A 21,502-nucleotide genomic window follows, 5' to 3' on the forward strand; every position below is an offset into this window, starting at 1 on the left:
TGGCAAAAGGGGCGTCCCCACTAGAGCCAAAAATCAGGAGTGCCTTAGTGGCAGGTTCGAGCTGCAGAGATTGGTCATCACCGAATCCTGACAGTCGAAGCTCTCATCCTGGACGGAGCTGGAGCCGTGGGAGACCTTGGCCAAGGCTTTTCTTTTTGGGACCCCTCCTGGAGAGGCCGGAGACTTGCAGGGCCAGAAAGAGGGGAAAGAGAGAGACAGAGGAAGAGGGGAGGAAGGGGAGGGTAAGGTTCTCTCTAGCAGCCGAGTCTTGAAGGTGTGAGGACGAGGATTTTAGGACAGCCACAGAGATGGTGAAGGTCTAGGTGGACTGTGATGTTCAGTTCTCTGTTATGTCCCTGGAGGTTACACAGTTCTTTGAGGGAGACCTACAAAGCCAATGCTGGTAGCTAACAGCTGGGAAGGGAAGGGAATAATTTTGAACCCAGGAGTCTATTCTGCCCTAGGAAGGAGTCCCTGAGGGCCACCATAGCCTTAAAGGCTGTGGTGGGGTGTTTTTCTCCCCGCAGGTGGGCAAAGAGGTTTGCAAGACAATCAATGGTCAAATCCTCCTGACACCACCTTTGGGTTTAGGACTCCAGGAACGAGAAACTCACCAATCGAAGGCCGGTGGTGGATGGAGTTCTGGCAGTCGAGAAAATGGGTTCAGGCCTGGGTTCAGGCAATCCTGTGAGTGGCACTTCCGAAGGAAGAGGGACCCAAAAGTGGGTTTTAAACCTCTCCCGGGTTTCGGCACCAATGAAAGGAAAGTGACCACAACACTCGGAGCAACCAAAAGATCTTTATTGCAGCAGTGCAATAGAGAGAAAAGAAAGAAGGAAAGAGAGAGAGAGAGTGAGAAAGAGAGAGGAAGCACATGCAGGAGAGACAGAGAAAGCAAGAGAGATAGCAAGAGAGAGGGAGCAAGAGAGAGAGAGAGAGCAAGAGAGAGGGAGCAAGAGAGAGAGAGCAAGAGAGAGAGCAAGAGAGAGGGAGGCCTGGCAGGAAGGAGTTTTTATAGCCCAAATCTAATGGGGCCTCTGGGTCTGCAAGCTGCCTTGTTGGCCCAAGGGGGGTTGAGTGCTCAGCCTTGAGCGGGACTTGACACAAACTGGTGATAAAGGACCAGGTAGAGGGGAGTTTGAGTGCATGGGCTATCTTGCAGCCAACATCTGTTCAGCCTGCCCTGCAGACAACACAGGTCAGCCTGCTCTGCACCCAACATTCCCAACATGTTATCAACCACCAAGACTACTGGGGGGTCATCTGGCATTCCAGGTATTTTCCCTGTCTCATGTTGATTGGTGGTTGCTAGGAGGTTGCTATGGGTTCTCACCTAACCTAACTGAGTCAGGGACACCTGGTGCCTCAGATCTCTCCTGTTATTAGCAAACAAAGAACTCAGCAGTGTGGGTATGTGCCTAGGAGTGCTCTGTGGGTTTTTCCAAGGACAAGGGACACACTCCCTCCCTCTGGACAGGCCTTGAGGTAGAAGCTGTTTTCAAAAATGGAGTCACATCAGTTTTTCAGAGGCATGAATTGTAGCATATGTACCACTCTGGTGTGAGATGCTGGTCCTGGGGGAGGCTGGGTAGGCAAAGGGACTTGGGAAGCATGAAGCTTCTGCTCAATTTTGCTGTGGTTTTAAAACTACTCTAAAACAAAGCAAACAAACGAAATCCAGTCTATGTTAAAAAAACATAAGGGTAGGCTTCCAGATCTAATGTTGGTTTCTTCTGTTTACTGAGGAGTCCTTGCTTCCCTGAATGCCAAAGTATGACTCCAGAGAGGCCCATTGAGCCAAGGGGAAAGGGGACAGAGGAAGGTGATGAGCCCAGCCTAATTCCATTTTAAGATTGGGAGCCACCTCATCACAAAGACGTGAAAAGGTAATTTCTGTTTTACTATAAATTACTGTGATTTCTAAACTTGCTTGGAATGCCTGCCTGTGCCTGGAACTCACCCATGCCTGGCTTTCCCTGGCCAGATAATAATCCTCTCTGAACCCTTAGCGGGCCTCATAAATTCTGGCGTTGGGATCTAAATTTACTCCCTAACTTGAAATGTTGAGCCATGTAGATCATTAACCTACTACCTGCCTTTGTATTATGCTTGTCAAAATCCTGCAATCTGTAAGTTTCAAGACCCCCCCCCCTTTTTGCAACTTTTTGTGCTATAAAACCTTGTTCTAGAGAGATGAGGCAATATCCTCTAATCTACGGGTTTCCAGAGAGAGTCCAGGCCAGCCAGAATACAAGCTTACATTAAGATGATTTAAAATTGGAGTCGGGGGTCTACTTTGCATTGTGGTTTAACAGAAGGTTTTATTAAAGGACAGCATAAATGACTTCCCCCCAGAGAAAAAAGGGGACCCAAAAGGTGAAATTTGTGGAAGGGGGTCTCCTCTTTTTTATAGCTAAGGTCTTCTTTTAGTCCTCCCACACCCCTGTCCTTTGTTTCCCTCCATCCTGCAGTGGTGGGGGATGCAGGAGGGAAGGCCAAAAGGTGGGAAATAGGTGGAGGGATGGGCCAGGGAGGAGCAAGGGGAGGAGTGATCTGGTCAGGAAGGGCCTGGGGTGGTTTGATTAGCACCACCCTGTTTCCTGGGAGCTACTTCCTGAACAGTTCTCTGGGATGCGCCCCAGGCCTTGGGGACTTTAACATTTAATAACCCAGGTATTGTTCAGGTTTCCCAGGCTCAGATCAGACATACTCTTCTTCCATTCCCACTATGGTCTCCATTTTCTTTATGGAACTTGATATTTGACCCAATTTACCAAACTACACTAATTACCTGTCCTTAAAATCTGGCTTCATTTCTCCTCCTCCTCCTTCCTCTACTTCCACTTCCTCCATCCTCCTTCTCTTCTTTCTTTTCTTCTGGTAATGGGAATTGAACTCTGGGCACTTTACATTGAGCCACATCCCTAGTCCCTGCCTTTTGAGAATTGAATTGGGGCCATTTTACCTTTGAACAACATCCCTGGTCCACACTCTCTGCCCTGTTTTTGTTGTTGTTTGTTTTAATTTTAACACAGGTTCTCACTAAGTTGTTCAGGGCCTTGCCATATTGGGGAGGTTGACTTTGAACTTGGGATCCCCCTGCCTCAGCCTCCAGAGTTGCTGGGATGACAGGCATGAGCCACCTTGCCCAGCTAACATTTACTATTCTGAATGCTTATTTAAAGAAATAAATCTCACTCATTTATGTCTAAAATTATTTTTAAAATCTTGTTTGCCTTGAGAGAACAAATCAAGTTAGACATTTATTTTAAATATCCTACTGTAGTATTTGAAAGTACTTCTTATGGTTTGGATCTAGAAATGTTCCCCTGAAAGCTCAGGTTTTGAAAACAAACAAACAAACAAACAAAAATGTGATCCCCAGTGCAGCAAGGTCAGAGATGGGGCTTAGGCAGTAAGGGCTGTAACCCCTCAGTGTTTAATCTACTGGATGGGCTAACAATTTGAGTGGGTTACTGAGCTGTAACTGTAAGGGGGGGGTGTGCCTGGAGCAGGTAGGTCACTGGGCATGCTGGCCCTGGGGGTTGTGTCTTGTTGCTGACCTCTTTCTTGCTTCCTGTGCTTTCTGGTTTCCAGGAGCTGAGCAGCTCTGCTCCACCAGGTCCTTGGGCCATTGTTAGAGTCTGTAAACAAGTCTGGATGGCGCCTGACAAAATGCCAGAGGGAGTGGTTTGTGAAGTAACAAAAGCAAGCCATTAAGTGTGGAGATTCCTGATTGGTTGACTGCTGTATCTAGTTTATGCTAATTAAGATAAGCTGTGCAAAATGTATAAATACCTCTGTTATCCTACAATAAACGGCTTCCATTCCTGCTGCATCAACGTACACAAGTCATTCGTCACCCCCCGGATATTTTGCCCAGCCAGCCGAGCTGCTGCAGGCCATGTTGTTCTGCCTCCCTCAGGAGCCAGAACAGTGGAGCTGGCTAACCCTGACTGGAGCTCTCCAGTGCTGAGCCAAAAGAAATCTTCTGCCATTTTTTTTTTCCTGGTTCTGAAGATTGAACCCAGGGGTTCCTCTACCATTGAGCTACTCCACAGTCCATTTTTATTTTATTTTTTAAAATTTGAGGAAGGATTTTACTAAGGTTCCAAGTTGGACTGGAACTTGTGATCCTCCTGCCTCAACCTCCTGGGTTTTCAGGTGGGCACTTTCATGCCCATTTGATTTTTTTGTTTTGTTTTTGGTGGTGTGGTTCCAGGGATTCAACTCAGGGACACTCAGCCACTGAGTCACATCCACAGCCCTATTTTGTATTTTAGAGACAGGGTCTCACTGAGTTGCTTAGTACCTCACTTTTACTGCGGCTGGCTTTGAAGTAGTGATCCTCCTGTTTTAGCCTCCTGAACCATTGGGATTACAGGCGTGTGCCACCCTGCCCAGCTCTCTATTTTAAGTTCATTTTGTCAGGCATTTTGGTTACAATAACAAAAATCTAACCCAGTACTAAATTTCTTTTACAGTTTTGAAATCAATTAATATGCACATTATTTTAAAAATCACAGCACAAATATTTATACTCAAACATCATTTTACACTACTGGGTTTTGAAAAATACCACTGAAAAATAGTCAGTGGTAGTTATGCTTATAAAAACTCATGCCACGAGTTCTGAGCTACCAGCAGGTGGTGTGTGAAATCTACTACTTGAAAAAGTTTATCTTGAGATCACTGCAGGTAAACAGTCTTATACTCCCCAAATCTACCCGCTTCTGGCTGCTGAATGCTAATTTTCCTTAAAACTTTATTTTTTTATTCTTTTTTGGTAGTGGGGACTGAACCCAAGTATGGTTAATCACTGAGCCACATCCCTAGCCCTCTGTATTTTGTATTTTGAGACAAAATCTTGCTAAATTGCTTAGGGTCTCACTGAGTTGCTGAGGCTGGACCTGAACTTTGAATCCTCCTGCCTCAGATTTCTGAGCTTCCAAGATTACAGCCATGTGTCACCATGCCCAGTCCATTTATTCATCTTTCATTTATTTTTGTGGTCCAGGGGAATGAACCCACAGGCTCTCTACTACTGATCTATATCCCCAGCCCTTTAATTTTTACTTTTAAACAAATTTTTGATACTAGGAATGAAAACCAGGGGTGCTCTACCACTGAGCCACATCCCTAGCCCTCAATTTTTTTCATTTTCAGACAGGTTCTCACTAAGTTGCTGAAGGCCTGGCTAACTTGCTGAGGCTGCAAATGCAGCTCAGGGGTAGTGTGTTTACCTAGTGGGCAGGAAGGCCGAGTTCTATTCCCAGCCCAGGAAGGGGGGATTTCTTCACCTCAGTCTTTTCCCAGCTACCCTTAAGCCAGGGTTCTGTGTCCTCTGAATTTGCAGCTACATGCTAAGTTTCATCTCTAAGTGCCCAGGGGAAAGATTTTCCTATGCACCCGACTGGGAAGGCACACAGTAGCAGCACAGCTGCTTCCTGACAGGGACCTGGGCCATGAAACATCCAGTTGCACCAGGTTAAAGGGTGCCTATCTGCCAAGTAAGCACAGGAGAGGGCACAGATCCAGATGTTCAGGGGAGTCCTAATGTCCCTCAGTATCCCCATCAGCTTAACACGAAGCTGGACAAATCACCAACATGGAGAGTACGACACTGATTGCTCTCCAGAGGGGCGGGGCACACGCTCTAGGCTTAACTGGCTCAGCCTGGCAGAGTGCAGCAGGTGGTTCTCCAGGACTGACGTGGGGAGGCACCATAGAAGCTGAACGTGGTGAGCTGGGAGCAGCAGCTCAGGGAAGGCGGGTGGCATGGAGCTGCGAGTCCATGACCTCACAGTCCTGCAATTCCAGGGTCTACAGAGTAGCTACGACTTTCTGTAGCAGAACTTGGAGGGGCATGGGACTTCAACTGGACATCTTTTGGAGGAAGAGGGACTGAGAATTGAACCCAGGGGTGCTCTAACACAGACCTACATCCCCAGTCCACTTCCTTTTTTATTTCGAGACAGGGTCTTGCCAAGTTGCTGGGGATCTAAGTCACTGGGGCTGGTTTGGAACTTCTGATCCTCCTACCTCAGCCTCCTGAGCCACTAGGAGTAAAGGTGTTCGCCACCACACCTGGCTTTAAATTTTGATGCCATCAAGATCCATGTGATTCAGCTGACTGATATTCAGGCACAGGGACTGATGCTTCAACTCTGATTCTAAGTACAGTGTGTTAGTAATTGAGAGGGTCTGGTGGGAAGGGTTGCCTAAGGAGACACCAGGCAGTTAGTTTGGAGGAGCAATGTCAAGGTGGGAGAAGACAAATTGGCCCAACCCAAGGTCACCCTGACCCCTGATGATGGTCAACACCCAGGATTCTGCCTGTTACAGAATCTGCTCGTTCACATCACCCATTTCAGGGTAAGCCTTACACCAGGTAGGTCCACCATCTGCAAGGCCTCCATCCCTGCTCCTCACCCTCAACTTTGAATCATCACCTGAGGCTCAGAGCAGCCTTCCCCAGGGGGGCATTGGAGGTGGCTCCTCTGTTCCCTGCTGGAGAGCACAGAGGTTCCCTGTTACAAGGTGCAGGTGTGGGGGTTTCCCTCCTTCAGCGCCCTCCCCTATACCCTGCATCTCACCACCTTCGCTGGACAGGCCTCCCAGGGAAGGAACCTCACACCAACCTCACTAGCTCCTCTCCCCAACACCTGGATTCCCAACAGAGTTCTGCTTCCCAGAAAACAGACCTATGTTTAGCCCTCTGCTTCTGTGTGGGTGGTGATGAGTCCATCCTTCAGGACTAAACAGGGGACCAGACCCTGAGGTCCCTCCGTCACTCTCCAGCATCTCCTTCTCTGACATCACCAGTGGCCGGGGTATAGCGAGTGCAATTTACTTGTTCATTTATGGTGCTGGGGATGGAACCCCAGGGTGCACTACCACTGAGTCACATTCCCAGCCCTTTTTTATTTTTTGAGGCAGGGTCTCCCTAAATTGTTGCAGCTGGCCTTGAACTTAGGATCCTCTTGCATCAGCCTTCTGAGTTGCTGGGTTCTGTGCCATTGTATCTAGCAGCTCAGGCAACTGACCCTAGCTCAAAATAAAATTATTAAGGACTGAGGTTGTATTTTAGTACTAGAGAGCCTCAGGGTTCCATTCCAAGTACAGAAAAAAAAAACTTTTAGAGAGAAATTATAAAAGCTGGGTTACAATATCATAGAGGATTTGAATCTTAGAGATGGAAGGGAAACCTCTTAATTATCTCAGTTCTGGGTTTAGGGAGACCTGGTATGTCTTTTCTTCTTCAGGTAAGAGGGAAATTTTCTGCATAATCAGAGCATAACCTAAGTAATAGACTTTTTCTTTATTTTTTTTTTGGGGGGGGATGTACTGGGATTTCACTCAGGGGTACTCGACCACTGAGCCACATTCCCCACCTTATTTTGTATTTTATTTAGAGACAGGGTTTCACTGAGTTGCTTAGTGCCTCACTTTTTTCTGAGACGGGCTTTGAACCTGCAATTCTTCTGCCTCAGCCTCCCAAGTTGCTGGGATTACAGGCATGTGCCACTGCTCCAGGCATAATGGATTTCTTCTGCAGAGAATTCAAGTTTATCCAAGGAGGTCTTTTGGCTCTCATTTGCCAGCTACTGTTAAAGGTGAAGAAAAACTATTTTAGAATCCTGTGCAGTAGGAGATCATAAAACAAATTATTTTCAAATCGAGTGAGAGGCATTTCTAGGACATTGTATGGTTGAGAGGTCTTGGCATGATGCCTGAGAAGGGTGATGTGTGGTTCCAGGGCACACTTGTAGATTCCCAGTCTGGGTTTATTGCTGATTTTTCAGAAGGCAACAGTGTTGGCTCTGCTTATCACCTGGATACCAGAGACAGCAGAGTGAAGGTGTCTGCTGTGAACCATTTGGAGTCTGCAGGCCCATTAGATGGCAGGTGCTGGGGTTTGGAATTGCAGGAAATCTTTCATTTATAATTTTATCTATTGCACCTAACTCTTGGGTACATGTCCAAACTCCCTTTAGGTTTCTTGACTGATGGGTTGTTAAATTGTACAAGGATTTATAAGTTGTATTCTATGAAGTTCTCTACAGTAGTAGGGCACCCTTGGGTTCAATCCCCAACACACACACACACACACACACACACACACACACACACACAAAGACTCAAGACTATTTTTCTCTGAACCTCAGCCCTTGTGGATAAAGCTGTGGTCTATGGTCCACTATGACCTGAATAACTCAGATGGAAGTCTCCTACTATCCCCAGATAAACTCCTTTGGTGAGGGGGTTAGTGTTCTCAGTTCCGTGGGCAACCACAGGCACATTACCCCACTGAAAAGCCACATTCATCCAAAGGAATGGCACCCAGAGAGAAATAAAGAATGGAGGGTATACTCAGAATGGCCCTACACTATTGTGATGCCATGAGGTCCTCGGCTCCAGTGTCACTGATCAGCACTGATCAGCCACTGGGTTAGCTTCCTGACCTTTAAGCTGAAAACCATGGAGGACAGCAGAGGCTCTGCCGCAAGTTCCCAAAGTCACTCATTTGCAACCATTCATGCAGGGGTCATGCCCTGTGTACCTCTCAGGACAAATCTACTTCCAGAAATTCAGATTCCTGTTTCTGACTCCTAAGACACATGTCCCCATCGGTTCCAAGTCTCCCGACAGGAACCAAACCTCTGTGACCCAGGCCTCCTGCATCAGCTTTTCTGTTCCCACTCATGTTAAGTAGTGCTCTGGCATCCTGTTTCTAGTTCCCATTGGAGAGACACTCGTGTCTTACCTTTATTTTCAAGTGCACAGGAGAACATTTCTCATATATGCATCCCACTAGGCAGGCAGCCAACAGCAACACGAACTGGAGGGCAGGTTGTAGATAAACCAGTTGCCACATCTTTGGCAGGGTTTAGTATAGAAAAGGACATTCTTTGGCTCTCTCACATCCCTCAGTATCTCCATCAGCTAATCAATGAGTTGGAAAAGTCTCCCTGGGTGGATGTCACCCTGGGCATCATAGCTCTCCAGAGGGGCAGGGTACAGCTCTAGGCTCAACTGGGTCAGCCCGGAAGTGTGAAGCAGCAGGTTGCTCAGGACCGACATGGAGATGTCATTCCCATTGAAGCTCAAGACCCTGAGCTCAGAGCAGCAGCTCAGGACAGGTAGGATGGCCTGGAGCTGGGAGTTGGTGATCCCATAGTCCTGCAAGTTTAGGGTCTCAAGGGTGGCTGCAGCATTCTCTAGCAGAATTATAAGGGGCTCAGGACTGAAACTCGTCAATTTGCTGCCCCACAGCATCAGGTGTATTAGCTGGTCAAGGTTTGGAGACCCTGACAGATCATTCCAAGTCTGGATCTGCGAGCTGGCAATTGGTTATTGAGAGGGTCTCCAGGGGGGTCTTCAGGAGCCTAAGCAAAGATCAAGCAGTTAGTTCTGAGGAGTGATGTCAAGGTGGGAGAAGACAAATTGGCCCAAGCCCAAGGTCACCCTGACCTTCTGATGATGGTCTCCACCCAGGACTCTGCCTGTTGCAGAATCTGCTCGTTCACATCACCCTGTTTCATGCTGAGCCTTTCACCCCCACTTGAGTGACCAGGTGAGTCCATCATCTCTAAGGCACCCCTCCTCACTGCCAAGCAGAAAACCACAGCTGTAGCAGAGGGGGTCAGGGTGAGACCTGCACAAATAACAAACCCAGGCAAGATGGAGAAGCACAAACTGGGGTTGCCCTCCAGTGGGGCTCACACCCTGTACCCTCCACCCCTGCTCCTCACCCTCAAGTCCAGAATCACCACCCAGAGCTCAGAGCAGCCTTCCCCAGTGGGGCAGCAGCTCCTCTGCTTCCTGCTGGAGAGCACAGAGCTTCTCTGTTGAAAGGTCAGGTGTGGGGGCTTCCCTCCTCCAGCATCCTCTCCTCTACCCTGCTTCTCCCCACCTTCACTGGACAGGCCTCCTAGGGGAGGAACCTCACACCCACTCACTAGCTTCTCTCCCCCGCACCGGGCTCCCCAGCTGAGTTCTGCTTCCCAGACCATGGACCCCTGTTTAGGACTCTGCTTCTGTGTGGGGGTTTATGTGAGACCTGGCTTCAGGACAGAGTGAAACAAACACTTCATTGACTTTCTAACATCTCCATCAATGTTAAGTCACCATGGTTGGCACACAGCAGGTGCCCACTCAAGTTTCATGTGACAAAGAGTTTGCTCTGATGTCCTAGGAAAGTTTCCTCTGCTTCCTCACCTGAGCACCTGGCACAGACGGCTTTCTAGGAGGAAGACACCATCCAGGTACAGTCTCCAGAGCTGTCTATCTTGGCAAACTGTGAGGTAATGTCATCCATCAACTGATCTCTCTCCTCCTGGGAAGCATAGGCAGACACATAGACATCGGAGAAAAAGAGCTTCCTCAGGTTGCTCCTCTGGCCCCAATAGGTAGCAAAAGTAGCCAAGGTGGACAGTCTCCAGAAACACTGCATGTCCAACCACTAGAGAAAGTCCAGATCCAACCTCTGCAAGATCCTCTCGATGCTATGGATGGGCAAAGAGCACATCTTCAGCTTCTTGCAGCACAGCTGAAGCAGACCCTTCCTCTCATCCACCCAGCGAAAAAGGAAGGAGAGGAATGCATTCAGGGGTCTTTGCTGGAAGCACAGGTTTACTAACACCTTCAAGGGCAGAGTGGGCCCTGTGTGTGGAGAGTCCATCACTGTTTGCCTCTCCTTCATGACTTCTGGTGAGCGGGCATCGACCACGGCTCCAGACCATGTCCTCCAAAATTTCCCATCAACCTTCCGCAAATCCAGCACCTGCAGTTTCCACCTCCTGCAGGGACCACAGCAGAGTCTCAGCCCTGAGGCCCCTTCCTTCACCTCTCAGCTGCTGTCCCCTGCTCTACCTCTTCCTTCTGTCTCACTTTTCTCTATCCCTTTCCCCTCCAATCCAGCCTGGTGCCCCCACCTGTACCAGCTGAGGGAGGGGCAGGCACAACCTCCTTCAGGGGTCATGGCAGCTGCCACAAGCACCTCCACATCTGGAAGTCCCTCCCAGATGGGGCTCAGCATGGCCAAGGCCTCTCCAACCCTCCTTGCTGACAACACAGGAAGCCTGTTGGGCACACTTCAGTACCTACTCTTCCTGTCCATAGCTATCACTTCCCTGGATGCCCAGATGCTACCTTCCAGGGTCCCCCTCACCTGGGGTGATCCTGCTGGGCAGCCAGCATGTCCAGCCCATCCAGTGCCACTCAGATCATCCCCAGATCCCCAGCTATGGCATCTTCATCAGGGCCCCCAGGGGCAGGCGGGTGAAGGGCCAGGCCTGCACCATTTTCTTCAGGACCTCAGTGTGTCCCCAGTTGAAGGCCTCCATGAAGAGTGGTGGGAAGGGCTATATGGGCAGGTCCTCTAGAACTAGGATGGCCCTGGACTTGTCCTTCAGGAGGCTGTGCCCTGCCAGCTCCTGGAGTGTGAGTGGGGCCTGCTGCTCATCCTCTGAAGTCTGCATGGAATGACCCTTGGGGAATGCCCTGCTCAAACACATCATTCACAGCCAAGCTCCATAGCTCTATCTTATACCCACCCTGAGGAAACAACTCAGCCAAGTGGCTGCTTTGGCAATCAATTGATCCAATTTCACTCTTTGGGTGGCAAACCGGGCCTGGTGGTTCAGGCCTATAACCCCATGGCTTGGGAGACTGAGGTAGGAGGATCACAAATTCCAGGCCAGACTAGAACTTAGTGAGACCATGTATCAAAATGAAAAATAAAATAGGGTTGGGGATGTAGCTCAGTACTAGAATGCCCCTGAGTTCAATCCCTAGCTTCAGTAAATAAATAACTAAAGTGGGTGTCATTGGTTTTCATTTTTAAAATGAGCAACTTTTAAATTAATTTACTTACTTACTTATACTTTTCTCTTTTTTTTGGTGATACTAGGGATTGAAGCAAGGGGTAGCTTACCACTGAGCTATACCCTTACCCCTTTTGGTTTGTATTTATTAACTTTATGGCACAGGGTTAAACTCAGGGTGCTTTGCCTCTGAGCTACATCCCCAGCCCTGTTTGTTTTTGATACCAAAGATTGAACTCAGGGTACTTAACCACTGAACCACATCCTCAGCTCTTTTTTTTTTTTTTTTTTTTTTTTTTAAATTGAGGCTGCTTAGGGCCTTGCTAACTTGCTGTGGCTGGCTTTGAACTTGGGATCCTTCTGCCTCAGCCTCCCAGGCCACTGGGATGACAGACACCCGTCACCACACCCGGCTCCCAACCCTGTTTTATTTTGAGACAGGATCTCACAAAGTTGTCCATATAAGTCTCAAACTCATGATCTTTCTGCCTCAGCCTCTTGAATAGCTGGATTACAGACAGGTACCACCATGAACAGTTTAAATGTAAGCAATGCTAAAAGCCACATATAGTATTTTAGAGCATTTGTAAATAAGAGATGGAAAATGATAACTCTGAGATGAGGCTTGATTGTCACATATATCTTGTACACGTGACAGTGTGCCACTTTGGAGTGGAGTCCCGGGAAAGAAATAGATCATAATAGAGTGCAGCCTATGAAAATATTGTGTGGTTCCAGAAAAAAAAAAAAACATTCTAAGTGAAGGCAACTAAGCCCAAGCATGAGAGTGTTAAGAAACTTTGAGGTACTGAGTGGCTGAATGTTAAATAAGAACATCAGTGCTTTGCTCTGAATAAGCGTTTCCTTACTTTTCATTCATTCAACAGATATTTACTGAAATGCCTGCTCTAGTTGAGCCACCATTGAAGATGTTGTGTCAAATTATTTAAGAAGAGACTTGTCTTAAGAGTATCAGACCCAGAGAGAAGGAAGGACAATTATGTTTGGAAAATTGCAGTAGCCATTCCTTTGAGTCCCATCTACTTTTTTTGAGTCTGTTTCTCTAACTGGAATCAAAGTTACCATGTAGATGCAAAGGAAGAAGTATTTTGAAATTAAAGTTGATAAATATGTGGAAATTCATCTAAAAAAAAGAAAAACAGAAAGAAAGAAATTTAATATGACCTAAACCAAAGCAGAAATCAAAATTATTGAGATGAAGGCAAAAACTGCATTTAGAGACAAGAAATGCAGACATCTGGTCCTTTGGAGAGATAGAATATGATATTCTCTTTGCCATCACAAACTACGTGTCACCATTATTTGTTTCTTTTTTGGTACCAGGGACTGAACCCAGTGGTGCTCTAACACCAAGCTACATCTCCAGCTCCTTTTATTTTTTATTTGGAGACAGGATCTTGCTTAATTGCTGAGGCTGGCCTCCAACTTGTGCTTCTTTTGCCTCAGCCTCTGGAGTTGCTGGGTTTACAGACATGTGCTACCTCTTCTAGGCTCTATGTCACTGGGTAAGTGTGGCTGAGAGTAGACCCCATAGAGGTTCTGTTTTGAGTTCAGTTGCCCAAGCTGGTCTTGAACTCATGGGCTCAAGCAATCCTCCTGCCTCAGCCTCCCGAGTAGCTGGGACTAACAGTGTATGCCACCAGGCAGCCTTAATGGGGTCTCCGTGGGGTTTGGTGACTTACCAGAGCGGGACAATTGGCAGGGAGTTCTGAATCCTAGCAGTGACAGACAATGACACAGGTTCCAGGCTTCTGTGCTTCTATGGCTCCTTGAAGCTTTTATGGGGTCTTTCTAATCCCCCCTCCTCTTTTCAACTCCTAGCTCCAATCAGAGTTATCTGGTTAAATAGTTGAATCTCCACCCACTTAATCCCACTGAACTTCTTCTCCCCCCCCCCCCAATTAACTAATTTAATCAAAAGTCCATACCTGAAAAGGAATAACTGAAGAGTAGCGTCTCAATGAAGGACACATTAATTGTTCACTCTATATTATTGATTGATTTTTATTAGTATTTGACTTTTATAGTCCTGAGTGTGAGACAGGAAAGGGTTAAATCTGTTTTTTGGTCTTAGGGAAAATCAACTGAATGAATAATTCTTGGGATTTCTTTGGCCATGCCCTCCTATCTGTCTCTCTATATATACACAGAAATTATTTTTTTTCGGTACTGGGGATTTTTTGGTACCTTGGGACACTTTACCACTGATCTTAATCTCTAGCTCCTCGTATTTTTTTTCCTGGAGACAGGCTCTCACTCAGTTGCCAAGGCTGGCCTTGAACCTGCCATCCTCTTGCCTCAGTCTCCTGAGTTACCAGGATTATAGGCATGCCCCACCATGTCCAACTGGCCACATTGAATTTACACACATATGTCAGAGTTACTCAGTGTATTAACTGTCACTTGGGTTTTATATTTCCTAACATACCAGTTCATGTTCCCACTCAGGCAAGGAGAGAGGAACCCCTGAGGACATGACTGATTTTCCAAAACTTGGGTCCAGAGAATTAGGCCGCAGCTATAGTGGGAGGAGAGCTGGGGCCTGGGGCGCTGAGGCTACTGCATGTGGACACTGGAACTCTGGATCACCAAGGCAGTGGGAAGTACATGCAGCTATTTTTGGTGCCTGCCTGGGGCTTTGTTTTGGTGTGGTGCAGTTCTCTTGGGTGGTGGGCATGGAAAGATTAAAATATCTGTTTTTGAAGGAGTTTAGAGGTCAGAAGGGAAGTAGCTACAAGAGGGACAACAGAGACCCTTCAATCTCAGTGCTGTCCTTGAGGTCAGGGAGGGAGATGCCTTCTATGATTCCCCAAAAAATAAAAGGGGAGTCTCCTTCTGGGATCAGCACAGTCAACCTGCTGGACAAGATTACCTCCAAAAAAGTGAATTGACACAGAAAGCCAGAGAGCAGGTTCAAGGTCAGAACCAGGGGAAGAGAGTCTAGATTAAAAAAACCACTGAGAGGGGCTGGGGATGTGGCTCAAGTGGTAGTGCTCGCCTGGCATGCGTGCGGCCCAGGTTCAATCCTCAGCACCACATACAAACAAAAATGTTGTGTTCACCGAAAACTAACTAACTTAACTAAATAAATAAATATTTAAAAAATTCTTTCTCTCTCTAATCTCTCTCTCTCTTAAAAAAAAAAAAAAAAAAAAAAAAAAAAAACAACACTGAGAGCCAGGCATAGTGACCCACACCTGTAATTCCAGCAATTCAGGAGGCCGAGACAGGAGAATTGTGTTTGAGGCCAGCCTGGGCATCTTAGCAAGGCCATGCCTCAAGATAAAAAATGAAAAGGACTGGACATGGAGCTCAGTGGTAGAACACTCACCTAGAGATCCTGGGTTATATCCCCTGTACTGAGACAGGAAGGAAGGAAGGAAAGAAAGATAGACCTGAGTGAACACCAGGAGTGAATGGTGGGCTCTTAGGGACATGAGAGATAGAAACAGGGCCAAAGGCATCTGTCCCTGTCTCCATGGTGGCTGTCACCTGGAGCCTTTTGGTTCCTACCAAAGTGTGGTATTTCCCAGGCTGCATCAACCCTAATCAGTTTCTATGTCTCTTGAGCCCATAAGGGAATTCTCTGTAGCATAATGAAAGGAGAGAGTTTGAGTAACAGCCAATCAGCATTTGGGGAGCATCAGAGTTAAAAAATTGAGCACAATTCATGCTACCTGTCAGATGTAAGTGCCTATGGGAAAATGCAAAAGGGATCTTTGTTGGTGTGTATTGGTGTTGCAGCTCCAGGGATTGAATCCAGGGTGCTGTCCACTGAGCTCCACCCCAGCCCTTTTTATCTATCTATCTATCTATCTATCTATCTATCTATCTATCTATTTATTTATTTTACCTTCAGTGAAATTTTATTCTAATTCTTTGAAAATTGACAAACCATCTCATATTGTAAAACTCAAATCACCAAAACATTCTTTCCTGTTCCCCATATCTCCACTCTCTGTTGTCTCAGTTAAATGACATCACAATAATGAACCTCAACTAACTAGAACTTTCTTTCTTTAAGTATCTACCTATCTATTTACTTATTGTCATCAGGCCTATATGGCAGCAGAATTCATTTTGATTCATTGTACACAATTGCAGCACAATTTTTTATTTTGCTGGTTGTACACAATGTATGTAGGAGTCATATGTGTCCCAGCCCTTTTTAAAATTTGAAATAGCCCTTGATAAGTTGCCAAGGCTGGCCTGGACCTTGTCATCCTCCTGCTTCAGCCTCCTGAGTTGCTGGGATTACAAGTGTGCACCACCACGCCCAGATAGTTGCTCTTTTTGTTTTTGTTAGTTTGGACTGTGCCTTTTTCTTAAGTGTTTAGCAGAAATCACCCATGTTCACTTCACTTATGTTTGCAGTTGAAGCCTGCTTAGGATTATTTTTAAGACATAATGGGGTTTTTGATGAGAAATATTTGAAGCCAAGCCTTCAAATTTGACGTGTCTTTACCTCTTTCTTGCTTTGGGACATCTCTTGAGGCACCTGAGCAAGAGGGTTGAAATGGCAAGGTGTCACTCTCGGCTGCCACCCTTGACTTAGTGCTTGGGACTAGAGACAGGTAGATGTTTCTGCCACCCAGGTAACAATAGAGTGGCTCTCCAAAGACTGACTTTAGAAGAGACAGAAAATGCAGGACCCCAAGTAAAGTCAGGCCCATCCAGGAGGCAAAGGAAGACAGGGTTTCAAAGGCCACATAAGGTGCTTTGAAACCATTATCATTGGCTACAAGGATTCAGTAATAAGGGTGGCCTTGGTCCAGAATGACAGGGACCTGCTGTGTGGATTTCTCCTCAGAAAAAAATAATTATGAGCAGGACACAGTGGTGCATGTCTAAAATCTCAAATGCTTGGGAGGCAGAGGCAGGAGGATTGCAAGTTCAAAGCCAGTCTGAGCAACTTAGTGAGACCCTAAGATTTTGCATAAAGCTGTGGTTCTGTGAGTCTTTTGTGATGGCTCCTGTTAGCAGGCAGTTGTGGTTCAGGATGCCTGCTTCCTAGCACCCTGCCAGCCCTGTTGTGTTGGAATGGTGTCATTTTGATGGAAAACTTTCAACTTTAGCTTCACCTGTAAGTACACAGGAGTTCACGGCTGATAGACATCCTCAGCAAGGACACAATCAGTGTTGGTTTCCTTGAGTTGTCAGAAACTGATGGCAGTAGTTTGGAGTGTGTATGGTTGTAGAAAAGTGTTTAAAACTCTTTAAAACCAGGAAACAAAATTGGGGACTATAAAAGGACCACTGGCCAGTGGCCTAGGGATAGGTATGCTCATCCTGCTTTCTTGCTTATTTATTTATTTTTCATACCAAAGATTGAACCCAGGGGCACTATACCATTGGATGCCCAAAGCTCTGTCCTTGTCCCTGATAACAATCCAGTAACAAGGACACAGTTTGAGAAAAAGGAAAAAGAATGTTCATTACTTTGCTCACAAAGGAGAAACCTCAGGAACCTGTCCTAGAGGCTATGATTCTGTCCATCAGCAGGAACAGGTTGTTTTTAAAGAGTTGTTTCAGAGAAAATGAGATTAGAGAGAAACCAGGAAGGAGATCAGGGAAAAGAAGATCAGGGAGGAGGTTAGGGAGGAGATTTGGGAAAAAAAAAAAGTGTAAGTTTCAAAGCCACAAGGGATATAGTCAAAGCATCAAGGGAACCCCTGTTCTGCACTGAACCACATCCCCAAACCCCAAATTTTGGAGGAACTGGGGGTGGATGCAGGGTTGTTGGACCACTGAGCCACATCCCCAGCCCTTTTCATGTTTTATTTTCAGACAGTGTCTCATTAACTTCCCCAGGCTCTCCTTGAACTTGCAATCCTCCTGCTCAGCTCCTGAGTTGGTGGACTTAGGGTGTGTGCCACCGTGTCCACTACAATCCACATTTTTAACCCCCCCCCACAAATTGTGTTCAGTAAAAGAACAAAGTACCACTAATCACTTTTTCTTTTTCTTGGTACCAGGTGATGAACCCAGGGACAGTGAACTGCTGAGCTACATTTCCAGCCCTTTTTTTCTCTTTCTTTCTTTTCATTCAATAAATACAACCTAAAGGAAAAGAATAGTTTAATTATAAAGTGTGATAGGCAATTAGGCTTCTCCTATTATTCAGTCCCCTGATTTCTGAAGCTTATTGCTTTGAGGTAATATGAAACATTGGACTGATCCATTGAAAAATTAATAGAGACAAATTCCCTGCATTATTGAAACCTAGGCACTGAATGAACTTTACCAGCCTCATTCTTGCTAACTTATTTCACAGAAATACCCTTAGTGGCCCCAGGGATATAGGTCTCTCTATGCAGACACCAAGCAGATGGCAGAGTTGCAGTGCTTCTAATTCTAGAGGCTGCTCTTCCTGGTTCTTTGTCATCTTCTGTAACTGATGTCTCTATTTGCTTGTGCCTCTGCTCACACTTCTGTGCTACTGCGTTTCTTGTCTGGGCTCTGAGGCTGTAGGGTCTGCATCCTTGGACTCAATCAGCCTTGCATTGAACATGGTTGAAAATAAGTGCATCTGGGCTGAATGTGTAGAGACTTTTTCTTGTCATTATTCTCTAAGCAGCACATTGTAAACCGCTATGTAATGTTCCCATTATATGCAGTGACATAAGGAAGGTTGAGGTGATTTAAAGCACACAAGAGAATGTGCATAGTTTAGGTCCATAGTAGGAGGAACCCCCGGGCAGTTAGAAAGCATGGGGATTCTTCAATGTGCTCCCCAACAACCAATGGGTCATTGAAGAAATCAAAATGAAAGTGTAAAATGCCTGCAAACCAATGAACAGGGCCACACAAAATACTCAAACCTGTGGACACAACAAAAGTAATTCTAAGTGGGAAGTTTCCAGCAAGAAATACCTACATTAGGAAAAAATCTCAAATAAATGGCCCGTACTGCATGTCAAGGGACTGGAAAATATAAGCATGGACTATGCCCCCAATTAGTAAAATTGGGAGAAGATATGAGTTAATTAAACTTTACAAGTAGCTGGGTTCCAGACATGTGCCACTCGAACCAGCTTTTCCTACTTGTTATTATCTTGGGGACCAGGCATTGCACCCAAGGGTGCTTTGCCACTGAGCCACACCCTCTGGGGGGATTTTGAGACAGGGTCTCACAAACTTGCTTACAACCTCACTAAATTGATGAGGCTGAATTTGAACTCACCACCCTCCTGCCTCAGCCTCCTTGGCTGCTGGGACTACAGCTGAGCACCACCAAGCCAGCTTTTGCAGTTGTTTTTGGAAAAGAATCTCTGAGGACATCAATTTTACATACCTGTGCATACCAATTAAAAATGCATTCCATTGTTTTCATGTGGGTTCTGGTTCTTTCTTTTCGAATATTTCTACCAGGTAGACAGCTCTATTCCAATTAAACCTTCCCAATATGGTCACATCATTTTTGGACTTATTTGTTTACTTATTTCTGTGATGCCTTAGATGGAACCCAGGCCTTTCTACATGCTAGCAAGTGCTCTACCACTGAGTGATTCCCCAACTCCCTGAATTAGCTTTGATGAAGTTCACTCATTTCTCTAGAAAAGCATGGGTTCTGGGTTCCTAGACTGTACAGATGAAATTGGCCAGTGTTCCAGAAGGGGTTCTACACTGTTTTGATGCAGATGCACAAAGGACTCTGCATCTTTTAGTAGCCGCTCCAAGAGTTATAGTTAAAGCATCCTCCTGGGGTTTCACAGATTGATTTCTAGACCACTCACATATAATTGAATCAAGCTTTTATTGAAGCACACAGATGGCTACTGACCACAACATAAAGCTGTTCCCCTGATCAGCCCCAAACAATTGCAAGGTTGCTTATAAGCCTGAAAACCACAAAAGGGGTGTTTGGGGGTCCAGTCAATGCAAGCAAGCCAAGTTACAGAAGCAGGAAAGTGCAGTCAGGTGGAGGGATGCTCAGCCAATCACAATTAGCCCAGTCACCCCAGTTACAGAAACAGAGTCCCGTTCCCTAGTTACAGAAACAATGCCCCATTAGGTAATTCCATGTTCTTAAAGGTTTCTATAGCCAAAGGAAAAGAACATCTTGCCCTGGTCATAACCTTTCTACTTGGCATGGTTGTTTTACAAGATGGAGTCACAAAACAATATGGAGTCACTTTGGCTGGACTATCACACAAGGAGTGGAACCCAGTCCCATCTGCCTGACCCAGCCACCCTTACACACCCGGTCCTGTTTGTCATGACATCCTACATTTGTGTGCTGTCTCACAGCACAAAAATGAACCTAGAGTCAAAAATGAGCAGTTAAAAGAGAGGTGAGTGCTTTATCCCTCAGGCTCTGGGAAGACTAAGAGCTCTCACAACCCTTCCAGTGTTCAAGGGGTCTGGAGACACCAGAATATCTTCAAGTCCCTTTTTAGTCATGATAATTCTTAAAAGAACAAATGATGACAGGTCTTATTTTGCATATCTTTGGCTTTATTTGAACCTAGAGTCCAGCAGCAGTGCAGAACAAATGCCGCTCAGAACCTTCCTCCCGCCACGTGTGCAAGTTAGACTTAGAGCCACAGAAAATGAACTTCCATGAAGAGGGGTGTGAGACACATAGTTCACTGTTTGGGGGACAGATGAGCTGGTGTGCATGGCCCAGACTCTGCTACCAGTTCCAAGAGTGAGCTGCAGTCTGCTTACACATCCAAGTGGGTTCCAGTTCACTATGTGTGGAGAGTTATTCAAGCCATAAATAAAATGCGTTCACAGGCAGCTTTAGAACACCTCAAATGAAGACTGAGTGGACCTCATTCTCATCCTTGGATGGAAGCTAAGGCTAAAGTCGCTGCACAAGTCCATCAGCCCAGTCCTCAGTGGAGGGAAGTGTTAGGGGAAGGTCTGTCAGTTATGTGCACCCTCGCCGCACCAAAACTTGTAATTTATTCAGTTTCATTTTGAAATATTTGCAAGTGTTATCTACCTATATGATTCTACTATTTTGCTGAAAGAGAATTTGTATACCTTCAATGGACACCAATAGTTTGAGGAAAGACTACCTTGGTGGATGACAGGCAACATTTGGTGAGACCCAGAGACTCTGATCAAAGTACAGCATGGACACCTCCTGGAGGCACTGGGAGCTGGCCACTGGGGCCTGTTGTATGCACAGATACCCTTGTCCAGCGCATCCAGAGACAGGGACCTGAGGTTTCTGGGTCTATATGAAGATCCACAAGGAAGGGGCAGCGTTGAATGTCTGGGTGGCACTGAGGTACCGTGAGAAGAGGTTTTCTTGCCTTGGCTCATGTTAAGTGCCTATGTAGAATGTTCCAGGCCACCTGTGTGCCCCTGCATGTGTTAAGCCACAGAGTAGGCACACATCATGACCAGATTTCAGTTTGATCCCTTGACTTCCTGGGGCTGAACCTCATTGTTCACCAAGTACCCAGGGCCATCTTTCTCCATCAGAACCTGGGGAATCCCAAGGTTTCATCAGAAAGCCAGGTAAATCCATCACAGAGGACGTCAGAAGACTAACCTTAAAATTCCCTTCATTTCTGACTATTTATGGACCAGCCATGAAACACAATAGCTTCTTCCTGTGCCCATCAAGCCTGAATCCCATTCTAAAAATCCAGGTCCCTATGTATGTCTCTATGAAGACACATGTCCTGAAGGTCCTA

The 21,502-nt window shown here is 46.2% G+C and overlaps 1 protein-coding gene across 1 annotated transcript in view; it reads right to left on the reverse strand.

The window, feature by feature from the left end:
* The window catches only part of LOC143402180 (PRAME family member 5-like), a 38,718-nt gene that overhangs the window by 14,404 nt on the left and 2,812 nt on the right, over window positions 1-21,502 (reverse strand). The gene's annotated exons all lie outside the window — the stretch shown is intronic.

The sequence above is a fragment of the Callospermophilus lateralis genome, chromosome 6 (assembly GCF_048772815.1).
Source record: "Callospermophilus lateralis isolate mCalLat2 chromosome 6, mCalLat2.hap1, whole genome shotgun sequence".
NCBI lineage: Eukaryota > Metazoa > Chordata > Mammalia > Rodentia > Sciuridae > Callospermophilus > Callospermophilus lateralis.